Consider the following 24,662-nt stretch of genomic DNA (forward strand, 5'->3'; position numbering starts at 1 on the left):
GATAGGAATCTCCTAAGGTGCATTATCTGATAGGGATCTACCGGGGTCCTTGTACTTAACAATTCCATTATGTTCAGATAAGGTTGGGAATTGTTCCCTAAAAAGGTCTTTTGGTATATTGGTCTTACTAGTAGTACACAATTCCTTAAGAAACTTAGCATGATGTGGTAGCTTTTTAATAGCTTCGAGGAAGGGAAGGTTTATAGTTAGATTCTTAAAACATCCCTAATCTCCTCATAATTTGTATCCTTAGTTAACATGGCTAATTTTTGTGGAAACGGTGGTTTCGTCTATATTTAGCAATGGTATCTCATGGATGTTGTACCGTAGCTTTGTTTCTTTGGTTGTGTTGTAATCGGTACTTCTACGCCAGTAGGCTCTTCAGTTTCTATTTCAGTATCTAGTAATATAGCAGGTGTAGGGGCTACTGGTGGGGTAACTATAGGCATAGTTACTTTGTTATCAACCACTCTGCCAGAACGGAGAGTGGTGATGGCATTTATCTCACCTACATTTTCAAATTCATTACTAGTATTATCCGTTACCTCAAAGGCTGTGTTTGTTGTTTTAGGATTAGGTATTATGTTACACGAAACACACCTTTGGTTTGGGCTTTATCTTGAGCCAACTGTTGGGTTAAATTAGTTATTCGGATTGTAGAAGCTGTTGGTTGGATTGAGCCATGGTTTGAAAAAGTTTTTGGCTCACTTGTATAAAGGTGTCAAGACGATCCGGTTGTGTGGGTGTAGTAGTCACGGGTGGTGTTACTGGAACTATTTCCCGTGAATTATTTATTGGTGGATTTTGATAGTTATTATTTACCGGAACGATACCTCTATTAGCATTATAATTATTATAATTACCTTGACCTTGTGCTTGACCTTGTCGGGGTTGCACTTGGTTGTTATAATTATTAAAATTACCCCCCACCTCGCCCTTGTCGTAGTGGAGCTTGGTTAAAGCTCTGCGTTAACTAACATATTGATGATTGTACCCTCGAGGTGTGACGCTTTTGGTTATTTCTCCAACCGAAATTGGGATTTTGTCTCCAAGGGTTAGGTTCACTATTAATGGAACAAGCCCGTTCATAGGCTATAGGACCGATGGGATTCGGATGCTCGAGGGGCTCCAACGAAACTACATGGATTTGAATTTACATTCATAACGGGATTGGCTTTTGTTGTACAGATATGGCATCTACCTTTTTAGTGAGGGATTCAATTAGAGTTTTAAGCTCGGGATCTGATTTAACCTCAAACATACCGGTAGCCTTAATGTGGAAGAAGAACTAGCGGAGCGGAGTAATCGTCCACTACCCCCAATTATTATTACGCTTTAGTTTGGTCCTCTAAAAATTTATAAGCCTCCGAGGCTCCTTTGTTTAAGAAACTACCCCGTTCATTATGTCAAGGACTTCTTTATGGTGATGTTGAAGTCCTTTGAAAAGGCAATCGAACTAACGTGTCTTTAGCTAAAGTTATGATGTGGACACTCTATAAGCAGATCGGTGAAACGATTCCAAGCCTCTGAAAATGTTTCATGAGGATTTTGTCGAAAAGAAATGAATCTTAGAAAGCATCTCATCCGTCTTTAGGGGTGGGTAAAATGTTCCATAAACAAATGAACAAGTTTAGCCCACGAGTCCACGTAATTAGGCGCTTTGGGCGCTTAACCAAGACGCCCTTATCGGGCTAAGGTGAAAGGGAATACCCTTAATTTAATTTGTTCGAACCAACCGTAGGATGGTGGAATGTTGTTAGGACTTGTTCAATCCCTACGATGTAATGCCGATAAGGTTTTTCATGGTTTAAACCATGAAAAACGGGTAACAAATTAAAAATATTTGGAGGGATTCAAATCCCATTTGGGTTTGCTAGAACGATGCAAGATTTGGGGCTATCGCCAAGGCTTTGTAGAAGTCCGAGAGGAGTCTCTCTTTCTTCCCCATTATATCGGGTGGTGTGTGTGGAATAGTAGCTAGAGGTGTAGTGTGTGGTATACTAGATAGACTTGATTGTTGATGTTGTTGTGTATTTACGCTCGGTTTTTTTTATGCGACCAGGACCTTAATCTCATGCAAGACTAAGTCGAGCTTAACTACACATGCAACACTCCAAACAATTCTGATATACTAGTATAAACCTCTAACGAGGAGATCGAGGAGGTGTGGAAGAAAGGAATACCTGATTAAGGTCCTTGCTTCGCTTATGAATAGCGTCTTGGCACGTGTTTAGTGTTTATAAGAGAATAGAACACTCAAAACTTGACAACTCGAAGTTTGAATCACCCCGGAAATCCGAATTTTCAGGGAAGGGCGCTGGCGCTTATCTTAGCTGCCGGCGCCAAGGCAAAGTCGAGGTCCAATAAGATATAGCGGGTGGTCGCTCTCTTTGAAGCGCCTTCGCTTCGGTGTAAACGAAGTCCAAGAAGATAAGCTGGTCGCGCTCTTTGAAGCCTTTCGGTGTAGAAACGAAGTCCAAGAAGATAGCGGGTCGCTCTTTTTGCGCTGGCGCCGGTCGCTTTTTCTGCGAATTTTTCCAAAACTGAAACGGCAACCACAGTATGAATCAAACAAGGGTGGGTGGGTGAAATGGGACTTAAAAATTACTAATTCTATTATGAAAACAATGATAAAGTGCAACTAAGATGGCAGCGGCGCCATTTGATAAACGTAAAATGTATAGTCTACCTACGAAATGAACTACGAATCCACAACGTAAGTAAACTAAACTTTTTACTTGATGCTCTCTTGTTTATCAAAGATTTATTCTACTCTCAACCAATTGAGATATAGGTGAGTAGATAGAGTTCGTTCCACTCCTAGTACTCTAGCATGCTTGTTCTCTAATCTAACTAGTCGTTTTTAAGTCTATGAGAGTTTTACGAAGGGAATTATACTACGATGCAACTACCCACAAGATGCAACTAGTCGGTTATCGGAATACTAAGGGAATGCTACGTTGATTCTATGATAAGGAGTTAGAGGGGGATTGATTCCACCTTAACTCAACTTAATCCACTAACGACGAATCGTCAGAAATCCGAATTGAATCGCTTTCAAGAACAATTGGTTATTCCTAATCCCTAATCATACATGGCATTTCTACCAAGTTATAACTAGCATGTGAACAATTAAACCCATTCTCATGGTGAACTAATCATTTCTAGAGTGGAATGGAAATTACGACGACTCTACGATAATCGGAATCAAGCTTTCATCAAGGCTTCACAACCCCCTCTAATGGAGGTTTAGCCTTGAATCATTCCGCAATCATTTCCCTTTATATTAAAACTAAACATAATATAAAGCATTGAAATTTATTTAATTAAACAATAATGAAATCTAATTTAATGACTAAATTGAACTAAGGACATGAATTGAAATTAGATCTAGAAATCGAAATTGACAAAAGAACAACTATTTTATTATCTAATCAATCAAGAACAATAATTTGAGAGTTTAATCTAAAACAAGAATTGAAATGAAATTAAACTTAATTAATCTAATGAAAACTAGATCTAGAACTAAGGTTTAATGGAGGCTAACTAATCTAATTTATTTTCTAACCTAACTATCTACTATATGCTACCATTAACAAAGACTTAAGCTTTTGTTCTTATACATTCAGATCCAAAATTCGTGCATGGGCTTGGAGCCATGGGTTGGGCCAGAGAATCGGGCCCAAACCCAATTCTTTCAAATCAAAAGGCCTCTTCAGCTGCAGTTGACTTCCACAGACTTTTCGTCCACTTCTGCTCCTCTGATTGGGTCAAGGCTTGGACCATTGCAAAGCTCTTTTCCGAGCGGTCGTTTTGACATAAGGTATGCCCAATTCGAGGTCTGAGTCCAAAGATACGGCTTTGAAGTTCTCACGACTTTTGCTCCTTTATCTCGCTAAAGTGGTACATTTACGCACATAATGGACTTTGTAACCCGAAATGCATAAAAACGCGTAATCGGTGTTAACTCTTACTTATTATTCACATAATTGGTCTAACAAGATGATTATTAAGGGGTTAAAACTACAGTTTTGGGCTCTTATCAATAAGCACCCAAAACTGTAATATTAAACCCTGAGAGACATAACATTTTGATCGATTATGTGTTTAATAATCATGTAATAATTATATTTTCGTACTTTTGCAGGTTTCCGCAGTTAACATGAATATAATGATAAAACATGCATCGAAATGCGGAATACCGAATATTTGAAGTTCCCCACTCAACCCCAAAGAAGCTCAAAAGCCCTCCCACTAGAGCCGAAGTTTCCAAAAGAACAAAACCAGTGCAGAACGGGTCCACATATAAAGAAGCAGCAAACTTCCGAAGCTCACATATGATAAATCTAGATGTCGACGTTGGCTAGTGAACTGCCAGAGCGACCAGGGCGACCAACTCTACGCAAAGACAGAAAGTTGTAAAAATGCCAATATCAGTGCCGCCACTGGACACACTAAGTGGACCCACTCGGTGGGCCTAAAAGGCATGTCGAGTCAGCATCGGCAGGTGGCAAGAGATGGTCACAAATTTGTGCCACCTTGCAATGTGAGAAGACACGTACCAATTCAAAGTTTAAATTGAATTGGGCTACAAGACAAAACCAAATACAAAATTTGGTTTGATATGGAGAAAAAGACAAAAGCTAAAATTAAACCAGGTAAAACCAAAACTTTGTATTTCAAAGTTTTGAGTCTCGCAATTCAACAAAAGGACAAAATCTAATTAAAAGCTTCATGAGCCATCCAGCCTATATATATGAGGAGGGGGGGGGGGTCTTCAGATATTCTCCTTCAGCATTTTCATGCTTTATCCTCCGCTTAGCAATCAGTTAGTTTTCATTTTCAGCACTTAAATTCTGTCCCTTTTATTCCAGCAGCTTAATACTTTAAGTCATTTTCTTATTAATGAAAGCCATTTCTTTTCAAGTTTAATTTCTGTCCTGCATTTATTTATTTAATGTATACAACAAGTTTAATTATTCCTTCAATGACCATGAGCTAATCCCCCCCTCAGGGGGAGGGTTATATTGCTCGTGTGAAAATCCGATTGACTCTTTAATATTCTAGAATCACTACTTAGGAATTAGGTGTAGATTAGACATCCGGTCCCAAAATGACTGAGACTGTACAAATTTGGAGTGCTGATGCCCTAGAACAATCTCGCGAGAGACCCAAAATGTCTCGCGCGCGACTATTTTGTGTCCAACAGCTCTCCAATTTGTCCAGCTGATGTAGAATCGAGCCAGGAGTTGAAATGATATTCCAGAGATGAAATATTAGTTCAACTTCTTATGCTAGTGAGATGCGACTCAGAGATGTGCGCGTTTCGCTAAGGATCAATACTCGACGCCGTCTCGGGTTTGTCTATGAACTCGAGACAAATTAGAGCTGTAGTGATGTGATAATATAAACTGTTAAAAAATGATTCTTGCATGAGTATGATTAACCCTCTTCCTGTTTCTCTATCTTTGTTTATTCACATCGAAATCATCGTTAGTGATTTATATTATTTACATTTTTGTTAAATTAATTAAACCAATTAAAAAACCTAAAATCCTACTCACTAAAAGTTGTAATTCCAGTTGTGAACCTTGCCAAGCCCTAAGGTTTGGATGATCCCTTACTCGACCTATCCTACCAAACCCACGTGAGTGAGTTAACTTGACTAAACTGACGACTATATGAACTTTGGACTTTGGACTTTGGTCTTCGGACTGTGGACTTCGGACTTAAGTAACTAAAACCAAATAAACGTAGAAATTCAGCGTTTATCAACATCCATATCGTCGGGAGGGGAATGGGGAGAGGTATACTAATTGTCCTAATTGGAGATAGAGCGGTATGAAGGGACGTCTTTAGGAGCAGAGGAGGGGGAGGATCATGAGATTCAAGGCAGGTGGGGGAGTGTGAGGAAGTTCGGGGATGATGGCGGCGGGAGGTATAAGTGCGAGGCCTTTTCCTTGGAAGAGGAGATGCTCTAGGTTTCCGCTCCTTTGGAGGGGGAGGATGATAAAATGGAGCTGAGAAGCCGTCGATATTGAGTAGATCGGGGATTAGCAAAAGGGGAGTAGCGGTAGTGGGATGGATACCCAGGTGGTCGGCTTGAGTAAGACTGAGTTCGCGAAGCCTTTGAAAAATGGGACACGAGACACCGGAGTAGATTCTGGATTTGGAGTCTGGCCGCTAACTTGCAAAACAAAGAGGAACCGCAATTTAGTGATAACAGGGGCATCACATCAAGAGAGAAAGGAAGAGATAAGATACTCACCTCGGCGAGATGGTTAAGAGTTAAATCAAAAGGAATGTCCGCGGATAGAAATTTCCCCGATACGTACAACGGGTAGTGATGCCATAGTTATCTGAGGTTGTGACACAGAGTACGAAGGATTGCTTCTGAGGGAGTACACAAAAGGACTGGTACCCCACACCGACATCTTTGGTACTTTTCTTGATGTAATATTGAGAGAAGATATCGCGGCTTGTAATCTTAGGTTCTCCAGTCTTATTGTACAAGTTTGCGGCATACATGATTCTCCAAACATTCCTTATGCCTTGGCGGGGGGATGTTAAAGTCATTACACACCTCGACGTCAAATAGGGTGAGTGGAAGCCGTAGACCAACGACAATTTGACCTACAGTGAGGACAAGACACCCCGGTCATCGAGGAACCAGGTGAGGGTAATGGGTGACAGAAGGCATATGTTCTAGAACTATGTCGGCCGAAATTCCGTAGGCAACACTAATTGCACCCAAATTAGGTCTACGACACCGAGAAGGAGGCAGCAGTAAGGAAACCTGGAGACCAAAGGTGGAGGGGACCGCAGCAGGGGCAAGAGGGGGTGGAGACGCTACCCTATCGAACAGGGAAGAGGAAAAGCCACCGGATTCGGAGCCCGACATGGGGAAAGGGGATGAACAGACGCGAGAATTTGAATAAACTCAAATACACAGTGCAAGCAAAAGAAAGAAAGGCTTAGAGAACGTACCGATGAAAGTGAGGAGAGGAGTGATGCGCCCGAAGAGAGTGCTGGAAGGGAAGGAAATGCACCGGAGAAAGAGAGAACACGCACGCGTGCCGGAGACTAATCGGAGATGGGAGAGTTGGCTTTCAGCAAGAGAATGAAGGAAGAGAGCGAAAGGAAAAATGAGAAAGGGAGGAGAATGAGAAGAGTTTAAATAGGGGAAGTGCAAAGGGGTAATTATAGAAGGTTGGGAAAATTGAAGAGTCGGGCAAGTGATCCAGCCAAAGGGTGACGCGTGGAAGCTCAAGGTATGAGGGGCTGCCAAAAATGCACGTGATGATTGCAATCACATCACACGCAAACCGATAAAGGAAATATTAGCTGCACAGAGAACGAAGCGGTGGGAGTTCTCGACCTCGGGTCCATCAACAGGACCGCAAAGTCGAGAAGGGGCATTTGTAGTGGCCTAATAAAGAGAAGTAGACTAGGTCAATGGGACACAGAACGACATGTAACATAATAGGAGGATTTGGGGAGCAGCGAAATCGTGACCGCGGAACCCTAGACTGCAGACGTGGCATTTTTACGGCGAGAAGGAGCACCGCGAGATGAGGAGACAAATGGACGATCCAGATGCAGGATGGAAGGGGGGTATAAAAAGAAGAGGATGGGGAGAAAATGAGGAGGCCACATTAAGAAAAGAGAGGAGAAAGAGGAAGAGTGGAAAGAAAAATAGAGGAGTCTTGTGAGTGGATATTTGAGGTTCATACACTAATGAAGGATTCTGAGTAAAAGATTTAGTGTTATGTATTATTGAAGAAGAAGGTTTATTGTTCAATGGATTTTGGTTTTGAGTCAATGGATTTTGGTTTTGATTGTTGCGAGCCATTTCAGATGTAGAACAACACGTATTTTAACCTAAATTGATAACATAGAAGTAGTATTTGAACACAAGAGCAAGAATATGTAAACAAAACACGTAATTGAACAAGAAAATGATAGAGTTGATAAAGTTGGATGAACCTGTTATTGCTTTTAGCAATGTTTGATAAGTTTCATTAATGGCGGATCAATTCCTTCACCGTGAAGCTTTTGGCGTCTGATACCATGAAGAATATAATGAGAGCTTCGCTAAAAAATGTGAATTCTTTTAATGATCGTAAATGATTACATTATGTCTTTATATACATGAGTTAATCATATGGACAGCTGTTATAACTAACTCTAACTAATTCTAACAAACCTAACTAACTAAAGCTTAGCTGGCATTCTGTTATGTTCTTCAGTCTTGTCTATTTGTCTGTCTTTGTCTTTATGTACAATCTGTCCAAACTTTCTCAAATTAAGGCTGTGTTTGGTTCAAGGAAAGTGATGGAAAAGAAAGTGTTTTCCTAGAAAGTAAGAAAACAAAAAAATTGAAAACAAATTCTCCATCTCGATAAAATCAGTGAATTCAACTTCTTTTTAAAATAAGTGGAAGTTGCTTTACTTTTTTCACCCCCCCTCTTGTCGTGAATAATAAAATTTCTCGCCTTTCCTTAGCTATTTGATCTGAGAGAGAGAAAGGGAGCTTTTCACGATTGAAGTCGTAGAGAGTATCGGCCGTGAAAAGAGGAAGAAGGAGAGAGATTGAGGTTTTCAATGGGTACTTTTTGGGGCTTGATCGATGTATTGGGATGATGAAGGGCTCTGGGTGGGCTTGTTTCAGTCCAGAAACACTTTTCCACCAATGAACCAAACACACTAAAAGTGAATTCTTGACAAAAATTTTAGCTGTTCACTTTCTACGAATTTGATTTCTTGGTGAAACAACATTCGGTGGACCAAACACAGCCTAACAGAGTGGTTTTCAAAGTGCAATTCACACCCGTACGTACTTCCATAGTTCCATTCACATAATGATATAGTAATTAAGCTATAATGAAGGCACTAAAGGATCGAAGACAATTAGCAGGGGATTGGAGAACGAACACAGGAGCCACCTCTCTTAAACAATGTTTTGTTTCAAGTTTGAGGTTTCCAGCTTCCCACTCCAAGTCTCCTCTATTCATTTTTATACTTGTTACCACTTTTTCGATTTAAATAGCCTAAGACAGTAAGATGTTATAACCTGAATCCTATCAAAACATTGTCAGTTTGCCACCTTTCCAGAATTCTACCTGTCGTGGGCAAATATCGTCAAGTGATACTTCAGGTTTTAATCTTGTTTCTAACATTGAGATATCAACATAAGGGCCGATATCTTTGTATAAGTTGATTTATTACAGGTATGAGTGGGAAATAAGAGAAGAAAAAGGAGGAAGAAGAAGAATTGACACGTGGCATGAGTTGATTGGGTCAACACTATTTGAAAGAACTATATAAAGACCGGAACAAAAGAATAGGGGAGATAATTGGATTTCAACAAAAAGATTGTAAACTAGAGAGAGAAAGAGAGAATAAGAGCGATTCTTGTAACCACCATTAGAAATCAATAATACTTTAGTCAATTCTTGCTCAATTGCAATTCAATCTTCAAATACAAATACTTCAATCCTTCAAACACCCTTGATCACTCATTTCAATCCTTATTCTCATTTCAAATTACTTTCTAGAAACGTTTTCATTCATTGATTAGCTTATCACTACATTGATCTTAGCTGACAGCCACATTGGCGCCGTCTGTGATTCATGGATAAGGAAAGAATTCTAGATTTCTTTTCTTTTCTTCTCTTTGAAAGATCAAATCCGTGAGAAGGGTGATTTAGTTTGTGTTCTTTGCTTATTTGTTAAAAGATTATATTCATTAGATGAAATTTTTGGTAAAGAGTGGAATTTGTTCTTCATTCTTAACCATTTAAAATTTCTTGAATCTGTGAGTGGTGAATCTTCTTTTCACAATGCCTCCAAAGCGTTCTAAGGCATCAACAACAAATGGAGAAAGTACTTCTCAAGTAGCATCCAGAAATGAAGAAAGACGAACAAGACGCTCAGCAAGTAGAATGTTAGATGAGGTGGAAGAAGTGCAGGAGGAAGGGTTGTCCTTAAGAGTCTTGCTAAAGAAGTTTGAAGAGTTAGAAAAGTAGAATACGTCTTTGATAGCAGAGAATAAAGCAATAAAGGAAGATAAGGAAAGGCGTGAGGTCAAAGAGTTGTATGAGAAGGATGGGGCTGAGTCGAGTTCAGGCATGTACTCCTGTAGCTAAAAAGACTCATCTCGAGGAAGTCATGAAAAGCCATCTCGAAGAGGTGCAATCAGTTAGGAGAACAACACCAAAGGCGGTAAGAGTGGAAGAAACAGTACAAACACCCCAGCTAATCACGAAAGAGATTGTACATGAAATGATGCAGAGGTAATTTGGTAATCAGTTGCTAGAAAAGGTATCGGCATCGGTGCGGAAACTAGCTGACGATGTGGGTTGAAATCCTTTAAAGAAAGAGATAGAGAGAGTACCATTACCCCCAAAATTTAAAAATCCTAAATTCACCCAATATGATGGGACCACAAACCTAATGGACCATCTTTTATGCTATCGACATCAGTTCTCAATATATCATGGAACTGAATATTGGGATTCTGTCTTGTGTCGATCTTTTTCTGCTAGTTTGAAGGCTAAGACATTGAAATGGTTCTGCACAATACCTGAGGGGACCATTTCATGCTTTCGTGAGATTAAGGAAAGATTCCACACAAATTATTGCCATCAAAGGATAAAACCGAAGCAGGTATTGGTTTTATTCCAACTGAAGCAAGTAGGGGTGCAAATGGATAGGTTCGGATTCAGATATGCCTGTATCTGAATCCAAAAATTTAGGGTTAGATAGACTTACCCCCCCATTACTAGTTACCAATTAGTGTTACCCCATTTCAAAAATATTAGTGATACCCCATTTATAAGATCCAACGGTTGATTTCTTCATCCGAAAAAAAAATCATCTCAGAGCCGTTGGATCTTGCAATTGGGGGATATCACTAATATTTTTGAAAATGGGTTGGGGAGGGGGTAACACTAATTGCAACTATTAATGGCGGGGGGGGGGTAAGTCTTACTAACCCTAAAATTTATACCGATATTCGAATATGAATCCGACGGATATTAAATTTTTTATCCAAATCCGATTTCGAATATCGGATATATCCGATCAAAAAAATTAATATTAATTAAAATTTTATTTGCTTTGAATAATTCATTTTACCACTATAAAAACTATTATAAATATATATATTTGTTATTTATTATTATTAGTTTGTTATTATAGTTTTATATTATTAGTTTATGATTTTATATAATATTTTATACAATAATTAATTAATTAATTATATATATAATAACTATTAATTTTTTAAAATCAGATCGGATATTTTTGGATGCGGATATGGCAGTATCCGAATCCGTATTTGAAACCAGTTTGGACATAAAAAATTATTCGAATCCGAATCCGATATTCAAAATTTTTGGATAATATCCGATTTTTTGAATACGAATTCGAATATATTTGGACATCTACTTGCACCCCTAGAAGCAAGGAAAGAAGGAGTCTTTAAAAGATTTTCAAGCCAGATTCAAAGCAAAAACTTAATCGGTGGAGAGGCTTGACAAGTCCAAAATGACGCCTGTCATGGCTTTTCAAACTGGTGTGATACCAGGATCTAATATGCACAAAAATCTCTTGCGTAAGGAAGTTAAAAGTCTACAATGAGTTGTATGACAAAGCAGATAGAGATATTCGTGTTGAAGAATGGATACAAGCAGCAACGATGCAAAATGTGATGCAAGTATCAGAGTCAAGAAAGAAAGAAATAGATAATGGAGATCGACATGAGAGTTGAGAATCCTCGAGGTTAGACAACAAAAGACCTCAGGAAAATTATACAAATAGGTATAATCAACCTCAACAAAGGAGGAAATATGAAAGAACTTTGAAAGAAGAATTGGATCCTAAAATTTTATTGCCATCAATACCATTCCTGAAGATATATTAAGAAGGGTGGTGAATGATGATTTTCTCGTATGGCCGAAGTTTGCACTCAGAGAAATAAAGGGTAAGTGATAAGAGCCCAAAACTGTAGTTTAAATCCTTTAATAGTATTTTTATTTAGCCAATTATGTTATTAATAATGTAGGTTTATCACTAATTATGTGCTTTTGAGTATTTCAGGCTTCGGAGTTGAATAAATATAAATTCGTTACTAATTAGGCGTTAAAAGGAGCTAAAGTGATTGCTAGAGAAGTTTCATGAAGAAATCCCAAGTTTAATGGAGAAGAAGCCCTTAAAAAGCCCAAGTCAAAACTGTTAAGTGAAAGTTAAACCGGATTAGAGAGTTGAAGAAAAGTTAACAAAACTTCAAAATGCCATATCTAGCTTTGGACTCATGCCTTGGATATGGGCCCATTTTATATCAAAATGACCGGCTCAAAAAGCTCTTTCCAATGGTCTAGGCCTTGACTCGATCAGAGCAATATATGTTAGTGAAAATGCTCGCCACAATAATATGACCAGAATTGGAAGTCTTGGATTCAACCAATTGGATTATGGACTTGATTTATGGGTCCATAACCTAGCCTAAAAAACCCATGCATGATTTTGTATAATTATATAAGAGAATAAAAGCCTTAAACTCTCTCCTACCCATTAGTTAGAATAATTTAGCTCTCTCTCTCTCTCTCTCTCTCTCTCTCTCTCTCTCTCTTCTTCTCTCTCTCCCTTTTTAGTTTAGTTTAAGTTTAGTTAATGAGTTTAGTTTGTAGCCTCCATTAGAACCTTTTAATAAAAGCTTTAGTTTATTCAATTCAATTACTTCTTATTTACATTATGTCTTTCTTTCATTATTTTAGTTTAATTAATCCAATGATATTAGGCTGATTCCCCCATTAGAGGGAGTGATTATAAATCCTAATGAGGAATAGATTGCTTAGTAGAATTATTGAATTGTGTATGTATTTCAATGAGTTTAGTTTATTGTATGACTTCCAAAATAAGCATATAGTAAATTAAACTAAGGATTGTTATAATTAAGTCGAGAGACTTGGTTGTAATAAATCCTACATATTAGTAATAATGACTATAGAGATGTAGGTTATTATTAGGGATGATAAAGTTTGAGGCTTTAGGTTGGATCATTGTGTGAAAACCTAAAGATGATCTCTTTTCAGTAAATAATTCTATTCTTGATTGAAACTAATCATTAGGTGGATTGATTACTCTTTTTTATAACTTTCTCTTCCATCAAAATCCTATTTCTATTAGTTTAGTTAATTTAGATTTATTTGAATCCGTAGTATAATTGTAGAATAGAAATATCTCAACATAATATTACTCTTACTATTGTTTCTTTGTGATTTAAGTTAGTTGAATTTCTTTTATGTCTTGATAGTTTAGGAGTGGAACGAATCCTTATTCTATATATTGCATGAATATATATGTGAGAGTAGAAAATAAATAATTGATAACGTAAGAATAAGTTAGAGAAGTCTATAGTACTGTTTTTATGGTTATCAAATGGCGCCGCTGCCATCTTAAACTCTTCCAAGATAAGAACTTAATTGGTTGAATCCAAGGGGCAATCCCCTATTCTCTACCCACCCACCTTTTTAATTTTTCATTCTTGTTTCTTATATTTTCGTTACTGTTCAAGCTTGAAATTCACTGTTTTAAACTAAGAGCGCGCTCGCCCTCCCTTTTGCCTTGCACAAAGCGCGCCCGCGCTCCCTTAAGACTGTGGACTCATAGTGAAGAATACTGCGGTAAAGGTATTTTTAAATTTCTGAAAATTTTGATATTTTTCAGGCATAATCTTTAAGGTGTTGTTGATTTATTGAAATATTTTAAGAATTTTCCTAGTGGTTTTACCTAGTGAACTATTACTATATTTACAGTGATGTATTGCAGCTTTCACATCGTAAGTTTCTGGAAAAACAGACGAGTATGGCTACTTAGGCAAGTCCAAAAATTCTAAGATTTGGACAGGAGTATCTATCATAAGTCAGGAGTTTGCAGCAAAATTTGGAAGAGTTTTTTATTTGTTTTGGACCCGTTCAACAAACGGGGACCATTTTTATAAATTTGATTATTATGTATCCAAAATATTATTCCTAAAATATATTGAAACTCATTCAGTAAATTTATATATTGATCAAAAATAATATTTCCAAAGTACGCAGTTTATTGATCATAGACTAAAATGCTGTTTTTTTTATTCAATGGGCTTTATAGTGTATTAAGATGTCCAAAATTTGTGGTGTCTTTTAATTTTTTTTTTTTTTAAAATTCTTAGCCGATTAATATACTTAACTCGTGTTGTCACTTTAACCACTTGCACATTTAGAAAGAGAAATGTGCATAGAGAGACACAAACCTGAGAAAGCATATTGATTTGCCATCCAAATGTGAAGATGGGTGTTATCACCACATAGATGTCTCCAAGATTGTTGCGCCAACCGAAAAGTTGATGTGCGATTATTGTCGCCACTATTACAATTATCACACTAATTTTTTTTGTTAGGAAAATTGGCATTCATAGTTTAATGCTGAGCTCATTCTCTAAAATGGTAAATCATGAGATAACAGGAAAAATTAATTAGTAGATAAGTTGTTTACTTTTTTCTACATTTTTACTTAACACATTCATTGCTAGGTTCTTAAACAAAGCATGCATCATTGCTAATCAAGATAAAGAGTTGGAGATGGATGGATCAGTGTCAAGTCCGTGGTGTCTATGCATAGTTTAGCAAGTCGAAGAGCTAAAAGTATTGTTGAAAGTGATCCCTTTGTGGTCCACAGGAATCATGCTTTCAGTAGCCATAAGCAAACAATCATTTCAAATACTTCAGGCTAACAGTATGGATAGACACCTGACATCACATTTCCAAATTCCGGCTAGCTCATTTGGCATTTTCTCCATTGGCACTCTAATAATCTGGGTTGCAATTAACGACCGTCTTATCATCCCTCAGCTAGCAAAGATCACTGGAAAACCGTATGGACTTGGTCTGAAGCAGCATACAACATTGGTCTTTTCATCTAACACTGTTATTTATTAAGATCGATGAAAATGTCTTGTATTAGAACATGTAACTCAAACCAAAATTATATTAAGAGAGCTCTTATAACGATATCAATAGGAGTACCTCTTGAATTGCATGCAAGAATTCTTTAGCAGGTTGGAATAGCATGCCATCACTGCCTTGCCATATTACAGTCGTGTTATTGTGAGGAGAAATACTAAGCATCCCATTCATAATAGTCCAAGTAAAACAAGATTTTGTTTCAAATGTTGATATCTAAGTTCATCTTATACAACATCAATGAGTATTCTTTATTTTAGTGATTCGTAATTAAAATAACCACAAAAATAGAAATAGCCTAAAACACCTAGAAACACTAATTAGACTCAATTCCTAAAAATCCCTAAAAATACTAATAATAATAGTAACTAATTTGGAGACTCTCTCTCTCTCTCTCTCTCTCTCTCTCCACAACTTGCTTACCTATGAGACAGTCTTTTGTGATGCATCTCCTTAAAGATCTAAGAGATACAAAATAAATCACCCTGCAAGAGAGAAAAATAAAATAAAAATAATAAAATAACCAGGAGGGGGAAGAAAAATACATCCAAGAACAAACACTTATTTAGAGAAAACACGTTGAAAGATATAATGAAATATAGTAAATTTAATCACATGTAACACTTACAGTTTAGAGAATGATGGTTTTATCAAATTGATTATATGTGCTCCATTGCCGTCTTTTTTTAAGTGTAGGAAAAAAAAATCCAACAACATTCATAACAACCATTATTACATATATGTCGAAATCCCTATCTGTAGGGGTTCTAATGTCAGTCAAACTATTCATAAGCTGATGCACTGGAGGTGGCTTTCCGAGAAACCACACTAAAGTTCCCCTCAAATGCTATTAAAAAATAAAGAAAAAGAAAAAGAAAAAGAAACTACTATAAGAAATTCCGTCCCAACTTGGTGGAGTATACTTTAACATTAAACTTTCACAACCCTTCTCTTTTGCTTTCAATGATAAGCAATGGCCTTCCATATTAAACAACCCCCACACCTAGTAGGACTCGAACCCACAATCACCTAATTATAAGTCCTTATCCAGAGATCAACATCTCTCTAGTCCCACCCTTTTTTTTTTTTTTTTTTCCGTATATGTAGTTTACATTTGAAAGGCATGCATGAATGATATTTATATATAATTACCAGAGAAGTGAAAGGAAGTAGAAGTTGAGAACAAATTAAAGTACAAATATCAACTTAGATTTGAATTATATAACTTGATCCTTTGTGTAGGTTATTTTGTGACCAAGAACCCTGGAATGTATCGAAAACATCCTAGCTATATATAAATCAAATTTTCTCATACAAAGAATAAATATAGGGAAGAAAGAAAGATAGTGTAACTTACATATCAGTGCTATGAGCTTTGAGAAAATCGTAGTGGTCTGGTTAACAGTAGAGAAGAGTCTTTCTATCTCGAAGCACTCTAAACACCATGTTTAACAATGTGGAAACCCCACAACAAAATCACACACAAAAAGATCTTTAAAAACAAGTTTTCAAGCCCAGTAGTTATATCCAACTGCTACTACTTAGTAAGAAATAGTAGAAACCACACAATCACATATGCTACAAAAGATTCATTCTGGCTCAATAAGTTGTGAGTTTGTGTGTGGACTGATTTATACCATGGTTTAAAATCACCATACCAACCGATATCTCTCATCCAACCATGAATTTGAACTATTGACTTTATATTAGAAAAATTCATTTATAAACAAAGAATATATATAGAAACAATTAAAAGAAGATCGATGGACCTGAATGCAAGCATAGTTGTTGCTTAAATTACAAATAATAAAGAGTGATGGAGTGTGTTGGATTCATTGTTCAGGTCCAAGAATTAATTTCTTGAAGCATTGAACTTCCTCTGATCAAAAGGAACTTAAAGATATATAAATACCGAAAAATATAAACATCTTCGCTGTAGTGCATTAAAAGTACTACAACATTTGAGTTGGTATGAGCTTGATCCATATAAGAGCAAAAATTGTGAAAGGCTATGCATTCAAAAGTTGTTGATTCCATTACAGTTTAAATGGCCGATTATAAGAATAATGCAGTGATTAAGCTCAACATACCACAAAATGATTTTATTTTTGTCACATTTTGTCTTTAAAAACTACATCTTCCATTGAAAGAAGTTAAAAGTTTATTGAGCCTACTCGCTCAAAAATCCCAAACTATTTGTTTTCCTCTAACTGCATTACCGTAAACATAGATGAGAAACATTATTTTCGATGGCTAGTTGTGCTAGTAAAATAATGCAATTCTTTTTCCTTAGCAGTCGTGTGCTAGAGTACTCTTGGTCATATATGTCGAAGGCTCGAAGCCTCAACATTGAGCCTCCTTGTATGATGTTTCAGTAAGACGAAAACGTGAACAACTCAATCCAAACTCTTTGGAAGACCTCTTCAACATCACACCCACACCAAATTTTTTTATTGTCTAAAAGTCCATAAGTGTTTCACTAAAGTGAAGTTGGAGAGATCAAAGGTGTAGGAAGTTTAGAACAAATATGTACTTGTTATATTGTGAAACTCAAAGCATTAAGTCCAATTGCTCAATCAAGTGTGAAACACTCGAATCAATTATTCCTATGGGAAGATTTCCCTAGACTTGCACTATAATTATATGGAAACCTTACAGAGGCATTAGAGCAAGATGGAATGGAATTGGAGATTTGTTTGGTCAACGATATCTTGGAATATTTTATCGGTCATTATTACAGTTACCATGACTACAATAAAGTTACCAATGCATTCTTATGCACCTATAATGTTGAACATGAGCTAGTTTCTAAATGGTGAGAATGCATTGATAAGTGGGCCTCGTATGGTACTGGGCCCAAGAGATGGGCCCAAAGAAAGAGCCCCAAGGGTTTTGACCGAAAGAGAAAGTGGGAGAGGAAAGAAAAGAGGGAGAGAAAAGGGAGGGGGAGAGAGAGGCGGCAGTGAAGAGAGAGAGAGGCGGCAGTGAAGAGCAAGGGAGGCGGTAGTAAAAAGAGGGGGAGGAAAGAGGAGAACTACGAGCCAACTTGATCCCCCGGAAAGTCGGGGGTACGTAGGCAGCCCCAAATGGGTTCAGCTGAGAGGTTCAAGAGAGGGAGAGTCTCACCTTAGTGAAGAGAAGGAGGAGAGAGGGGATGTGAGGGTGAAGGGTAACAATTGGGTTAACACAATGGCGCCGTCTGTGGGGAACGATGAGTAAAATTGTATGCCGTCAGATTTGATTAAATGTATGGTTATGTACAACGGAGCTATGGATTGCGGAAGCAGGAGATGGAGATATGCATATTCATTGGACTCAACATTTGGAGAAATGGAATCTGCTAAAATTGAAAACTGTGGAATCGAACTCCTGACCTTGGTCATCCACTCAGGTCTTATTTTTACATCTCTACCAGTTGAGCTAAAGATATGTGTTTTTGCAAAATTGGTTAGGTGAATTTGCATCTATGGCACCATTTCTAAAGAAGTTTTGCCCATCGGTATATAGGAAAGAAAATGGTGACAAATCGACAAATCAATACGGTAGATTCGACAGTGTGATTCTAACTTTGGTTACTTCATCTCTATACCTTGCTGCTTTGATAGCATTTATTTTGGCTTCAAAAGTTACAAGGACATTTGGTAGAAAACTATCTATGCTTTTAGGTGGTTTAGTTTTCTTGGTTGGTGCCATTAGCAATTGTGCTGCTAAGAATGTTGCTATGCTGAGTGTTGACCGGCTTTTGCTTGGTGTTGGTGTTGGGTTCTCAAATCAGTCTGTGCCACTTTACGTCTCCGACATGGTTCCTTACAAATATCGTGGTGCGCTAAATATTGGTTTCCAATTGAGTACCATAATTGGTATTCTGGCTGCTAACCTCATAAACTACTTCACTGATAATATTAAGGGTGGTTGGGGATGGAGAGTGAGTTTAGCTGGTGCTGGAGTGCCTACTTTATTTATCTTCCTTGGGGCTCTAGTATTACGACCGCACCTAATTCTATTATTGAGAGAAACGATCCCGAAAAGGCGAAAAGCATTGCTTTGAAAAGTTTGTGGTACAAATGATGTGGATGAAGAGTATAGGGATCTTCCGGCCGCCGCTGAAGCATCAAGGAAAGTTGGAGATCTCCGGGGAAAGCTACTAAAAATAGGAAGTACAGACCACATTTAACAATGGCCATTCTCATTCCATTCTTCCAACAGATTACTAGAATTATTGTGATTATGTTCTATGCTCCCGCTCGCTCAAGACTCTTGGTTTTGGAAATAATGCGTCTCTTATGTCTACTGTTATTACTGGTTTGGTCAATGGGGTTGCTACTTGTGTTTCCATTTACCTTGCGGACAGGAAAGGAAGAAGGTTTCTTTTTCTTCAGGTTGAAACTCAAATGTTTATTTTCTAGTTTGCTGTTGGAGCTCTTATCTGGGTGAAATTTGGAGTTAATGGTGTTGCTAATATTGGATCAGGTTATGCTACACTGGTGGTTACTTGTATTTGCATATATGTTGCAGGATTTGCATGGTCAAAATAGAAGGTTACACGTCATTATCGGGTTTAGATAAGAGATTAGCAGCAAAATATTACCTATTTATACTTGTCAATGTGTTTCTCAGGAGCATTGTGACTGGAACTGCATTTTAGCAACTCCCCAATTTTATTAAGCAGTCTGCAAATGAGATTCCAATAACAGTTGGTGTATCTATTCCAATGAAAGCCACTTTCTTTATTACATATATAATGGTCGATGGTTGGGCGAGAGTTGGTGGAGAGATTCTTAAATTGGTTCCACTTGTTATGTTCCACCTTAAGAATACATTCTTAGTGAAGATAGAACGAGACAGGGAACATGCTATGGATCCAGGGTCCTTGTACTTTGCTTTTGCTGAACCCCAAATACAATTGTATTTCTTGCTTGGACTTGTCTATTCTATGGTCACGCCTATCCTTCTCCCGTTTATTATCGTCTTCTTTGGTTTCTCTTGTTTTTTAGACATCAGGAGCGCTGATTGCGTTAAGAGTGGACTATTATTATGTGATTGATGAAGACGAAACGAGATTAATTGTTGTTGTGCCTGTGAGGTTAATTGCTTGTCATGGGGGATGCTTGTAGTGAATTGCTGCAGGACATTCTGTTTCGTATGCTCTCATCGGTGACTATTAGAGATGCTGTCAAAACAAGGGTGTTATCTGTGAACTAGAGATATCTCTCTGCGTTCACATCCCAGTGAAGCTGATTTGGTTAGCTGGATGCGGCTGATATGGAGTAGCACCTTCCGACAAATTATGTGGAAAATAATGTCACCGTGGCTTTGAAATATGTTTTCTCTTTCTGCGTGGGCTCTTTCTTTTATTCAGTTCAACTTTATTTTAAAGAATATAATTGGATTTGATTTTCCTCGCAGGGTGTGCTACAAGTTGTTATGCAAGTATTGTACGCTTGATATGCTGCAATTGTACAGAAGTCAGTTTCGATAGTGGATACGAGGGGTCTGAACGACTGGTTCTCTTTGAATTCGGATGCGGTCCATTGTTGTGGTGGTCGACAGATGAGGACAATGATGTAGTAAGTTGTGTGCCTCGAGTTTAGCTAGGCTTGCACACACGCATGAGGGCGGAGGGGAGGAGCCATTCGCAAACCCACATGTAAATATAGAATTTGGGGCAGTTGGATATGTTGTGCGCTACCAAACAGAATGGAACACCACAACTGTCAATAGTTCCATCCGTAGATCTGCGGCAACGAGCCCAGTGCCGGCATCTTATCATGCCATCAACCTTCAACCGAGGTACTTTTTAATAAATTGTAGAGCTTGAGAAAGAGTGTTCGACAACATCTGCGATGAGGAAGTTTGAGGTAGAGAAAAGATGAGATCAATAGGTTGGGACGGAGATCAACGGCTTCGAGCGTCGAACACGGATGGTAAGAGGATTACAAAAAAGGTGGAGAGACATACACCGCAGCAGGTAACTCGTTTCTTTTGCCGTCATGTATATAATAGACGGACGAGTAGTGACTCGGCCGTCAACCAGAGTTATACGGGGGCAAGCAAACCTTGTCCCCGTCCTTGGCAGAGATGTAAGGGGGGACGAATTGGGATTGTCCCCAAACCTCGCGGTATTCCGTGAACCTATTTGCTCTAGGATGTCACGGACCATGAATGAGAAACGTGGTTGCACACCTCAGGGTAAGACAAAATGTACACCGTTCAGAGCGTATGTTCGTCGTTATATTTGTATGTAAATGTTTGTGCTGGATTAATGTTCTTCATTAAAGCTCACGTGTTATGTATGTGAAAATCAGATGTGAAAGTTTCAGGTTACAGAGGGTTATAGAGGAAGAGAAACATCTCCATTTCAACTTGGGGGCAAGCTGAGTTGCCCGGGCAAACTCAGCGGCCTCCAACATCTCCATAGTCAACTTGGGGGAAAGCTGAGTAGCCCGGGCAAACTTAGCGGCCTCCAACATCTCCAGAAGCAACTTGGGGCCAAGTTGAGTGGCCCGGGCAAACTCAGTGGCCTCCAACATCTCCAGAAGCAACTTGGGGGCAAGTTGAGTGGCCCGGGCAAACTCAGTAGCCTCCAACATCTCCAGAAGCAACTTGGGGGCAAGTTGAGTGGCTCAGGCAAACTCAGCGGCCTCCAACATCTCCAGAAGCAACTTGGGGGCAAGCTGAGTGGCCCGGGCAAACTCAGCGGCCTCTAACATCTCTAGAGGAAACGTGGGGGCAAGCTGAGTGGCCCGGGCAAACTCAACGGCCCCCAACATCTCTATATTCAACTTGGGGGCAACCCGGGTCACCCCCAACATCTCCATGGCAACGGGATAGGATCCGCAGACCCTCGTGTCCAAACAGCGCGTGTGGGGCAGGTAAAGCTATCCTGGACCCTTGTGTTCGAAGCCTCAAGCGGGATAGGATCCACGGACCCTCATGTCCAAACAGCGCGTGTGGGGCAGGCAGAGCTGTCTCAGACCCCTCGTGTCTAAAGCCTCAAGCGGGATAGGATCTGCGGATCCTCGCGTCCAAATAGCGCGTGGGGCAGGCAGAGTTGTCTCGGACCCTCGTGTCCGAAGCCTCAAGCGGGATAGGATTCGCGGACCCTCGCGTCCAAATAGCTTGTGTGGGGCAGGCAAAGCTGTCCCAGACCCCCTTGTCTGAAGCCTCAAGCGGGATAGGATCCGCAGACCCTCGCGTCCAAACATTGCGTGTGGGGCAGGCAGAGTTATCCCAGACCCTCGTGTCCGAAGCCTCATGCGGGATAGGATTCGCGGACCTTCGTGTCCAAACAACGCGTGTGGGGCAGGCAGAGCTGTCCCGGACCCCCGTGTCCGAACCTTCAAGCGAGATAGCATTCGCAGACCCTCGTGTCTAAACAGCGTGTGTGGGGCAGGTTGAGCTGTCCCAAACCCTCGTGTTCGAAGCCTCAAGCGGGTTAGGTTCCGCGGGCCCTTGTGTCAAAACATGATTGAAATGCATGTAGATAACCCCAAAAATCAATTTGAGATGTTTTTTTTTGCATAGGGATCATTATTTCTAGTCATATTTGCATCCACCTAGTGGCCAGATTTGAGATATCTTCATTTGTTTAGTTGGTTTAGTCGATATTTGTTTGTTACTCAAATGATCCGGCATTTATCCATCATTTGTGTATGGGTGTATTTGGAATATGTAGTGCTAGAGGGTTTTGTTGAGTGATAAAACGCTCTTTACACACGTTTATTTGTTTTCAATTACTTATTTTCTTAAGTCCGAGGTCCACAGTCCAAAGTCCGAGGTCCACAGTCCAAGTCCGAAGTCCGAAGTCCAACGTCCGTATAGTCGTACGTTTTAGTCAAGTTACCTTACTCACGTGGGTTTGGTAGGATAGGTCGAGTAAGGGATCGTCCAAACATTAGGGCTCGGATAGGTTCACAACTGGAATTACAACTTTTAAGTGAGTATGATTTTTAGGTTTCTTTTTAGTTGGTTTAATTAAAATAACGGTAATGCAAATAATGTAAATTACTACGGCGAATAGATGTAAGTAAACAAAAAATAGAGAAACAGGGAGAGAGTTAGTCATACTCATGCGAGAATCATTTTTCAACAGTTTATATTTCCACGTCACTACATCTCTACTTCTCATTTTTGAGACGGCGTCGAAGTATTGATCCCTAGTGCATGCCCACATCTCTAGGTCGCATTTCACTAGCATAAGGAGTTTTAATAATACCGCGATCTCTCGTATATTATTTCCCTCTCGGCTCGATTTCACATCACCGGACGAATTGGAGAGTATCCCGACACCGCAGAGTCGCCAGACATTTTTGTCGCGTCTGGGGCATCCCCGGGGCATCAGCATCCAACTTTGTACGTCTCGATCGATTTTTGGGATCGGATGTCAATTCTATGCCTAATTCCTAAGTAGTGATTCTAGAATATTAACGAAGTCAATCCGATTTTCACACGAAGCAAAGATAACCCTCCCCGAGGGGATTAGCTCATGGTTATAGAAGGAATAATAAAACTTGCTGTATACATTAAGTAAATAAATGCAGGACAAGAATTAAACTAGAAAAGAAATAACTGTTATTAAGGTAAAAAATAACTTACGATTTTAAAATTTCTTTTGAAATGGAAATGGCAAAATGTAAGTACTGAAGAAGAAAATCTAACTAGGCGTAGCTAAAGCATTAATATGCTGAAGGGGTAATAATGAAGGCGACCCCTTCATATATATAGGCTGATACAGGAGTGATCCGTGAATGTTTTAGATTTTGTTTTTATGCTAATTGAATGGTTCGAAACAAAACTTTGTATTTAACTGTTTTAATTTTTGTCCTTTTGCTGATTTAAGGTTTTGTTTTTAGCTTATGTCAATTCAAACCACCTGGTTTGAATTGGTACGTGTCTTCTCTCTTGCCAGGTGGTATCAATTTGAAACCATCCTTTGCCACCTGCCTATGCTGACTCATCATGCCTTCTGGGCCCGCAGAGTGTGTCCACTTAGTGTGTCCAGTGGCGGCGCCGATTTTGGCGTTTTTACGACTTTTTGTCCTTGCGCAGAGTTCGTCGCCCGGGTTGCTATGGCAGCTTCACTAGCCAACGTCGGCATCTAGATTTATCCGATTTGAGCTTCGGAAGTTTCCTGCTTCTTTATATGTGGGCCCGTTCTGCACTGGTTTTGTTCTTTTGGAAACTTCGGCTCTAGTCAGGCTTTGTTGGGCTTCACGGGAATTGAGTGGGAATTCCAAATATTCCCGTATTCCTGTACTTGGCAGCTTCACTAGCCAACGTCGGCATCTAGATTTATCCGATTTGAGCTTCGGAAGTTTGCTGCTTCTTTATATGTGGACCCGTTCCGCACTGGTTCTGTTCTTTTGGAAACTTCGGCTTTAGTCAGGCTTTGTTGGGCTTCACGGGGGTCGAGTGGCAAACTTCAATTATTCCCGTATTCCCATACTTCGATGCATGTTTTATCACTATATTTATTTTAATTGCGGAATCCTGCAAAAGTACGAAAAATATAATTATTACATGATTATTAAACACATAATCGACCAAAATGCTATGTCTCTCGGGGTTTAATATTACAGTTTTGGGTGCTTATCATTGAGTCTATTTTGGTAATGTGGAGATGTATGTTAGTTGCATAGTATAAGTCGTATATTA

The 24,662-nt window shown here is 39.0% G+C and overlaps 2 pseudogenes; both read left to right on the plus strand.

Annotated features, from left to right (window-relative positions):
- The first annotated feature begins 1,474 nt into the window (after nucleotides 1–1,474).
- On the plus strand, nucleotides 1,475–1,569 carry LOC147483440 (small nucleolar RNA R71; annotated as a pseudogene).
- A 16,905-nt stretch (nucleotides 1,570–18,474) lies between these two features.
- On the plus strand, nucleotides 18,475–19,543 carry LOC147483441 (sugar carrier protein C pseudogene; annotated as a pseudogene).
- The last annotated feature ends 5,119 nt before the right edge of the window (nucleotides 19,544–24,662 follow it).

Source organism: Coptis chinensis, chromosome 8 (genome assembly GCF_015680905.1).
Source record: "Coptis chinensis isolate HL-2020 chromosome 8, ASM1568090v1, whole genome shotgun sequence".
Taxonomy (NCBI): Eukaryota; Viridiplantae; Streptophyta; class Magnoliopsida; order Ranunculales; family Ranunculaceae; genus Coptis; species Coptis chinensis.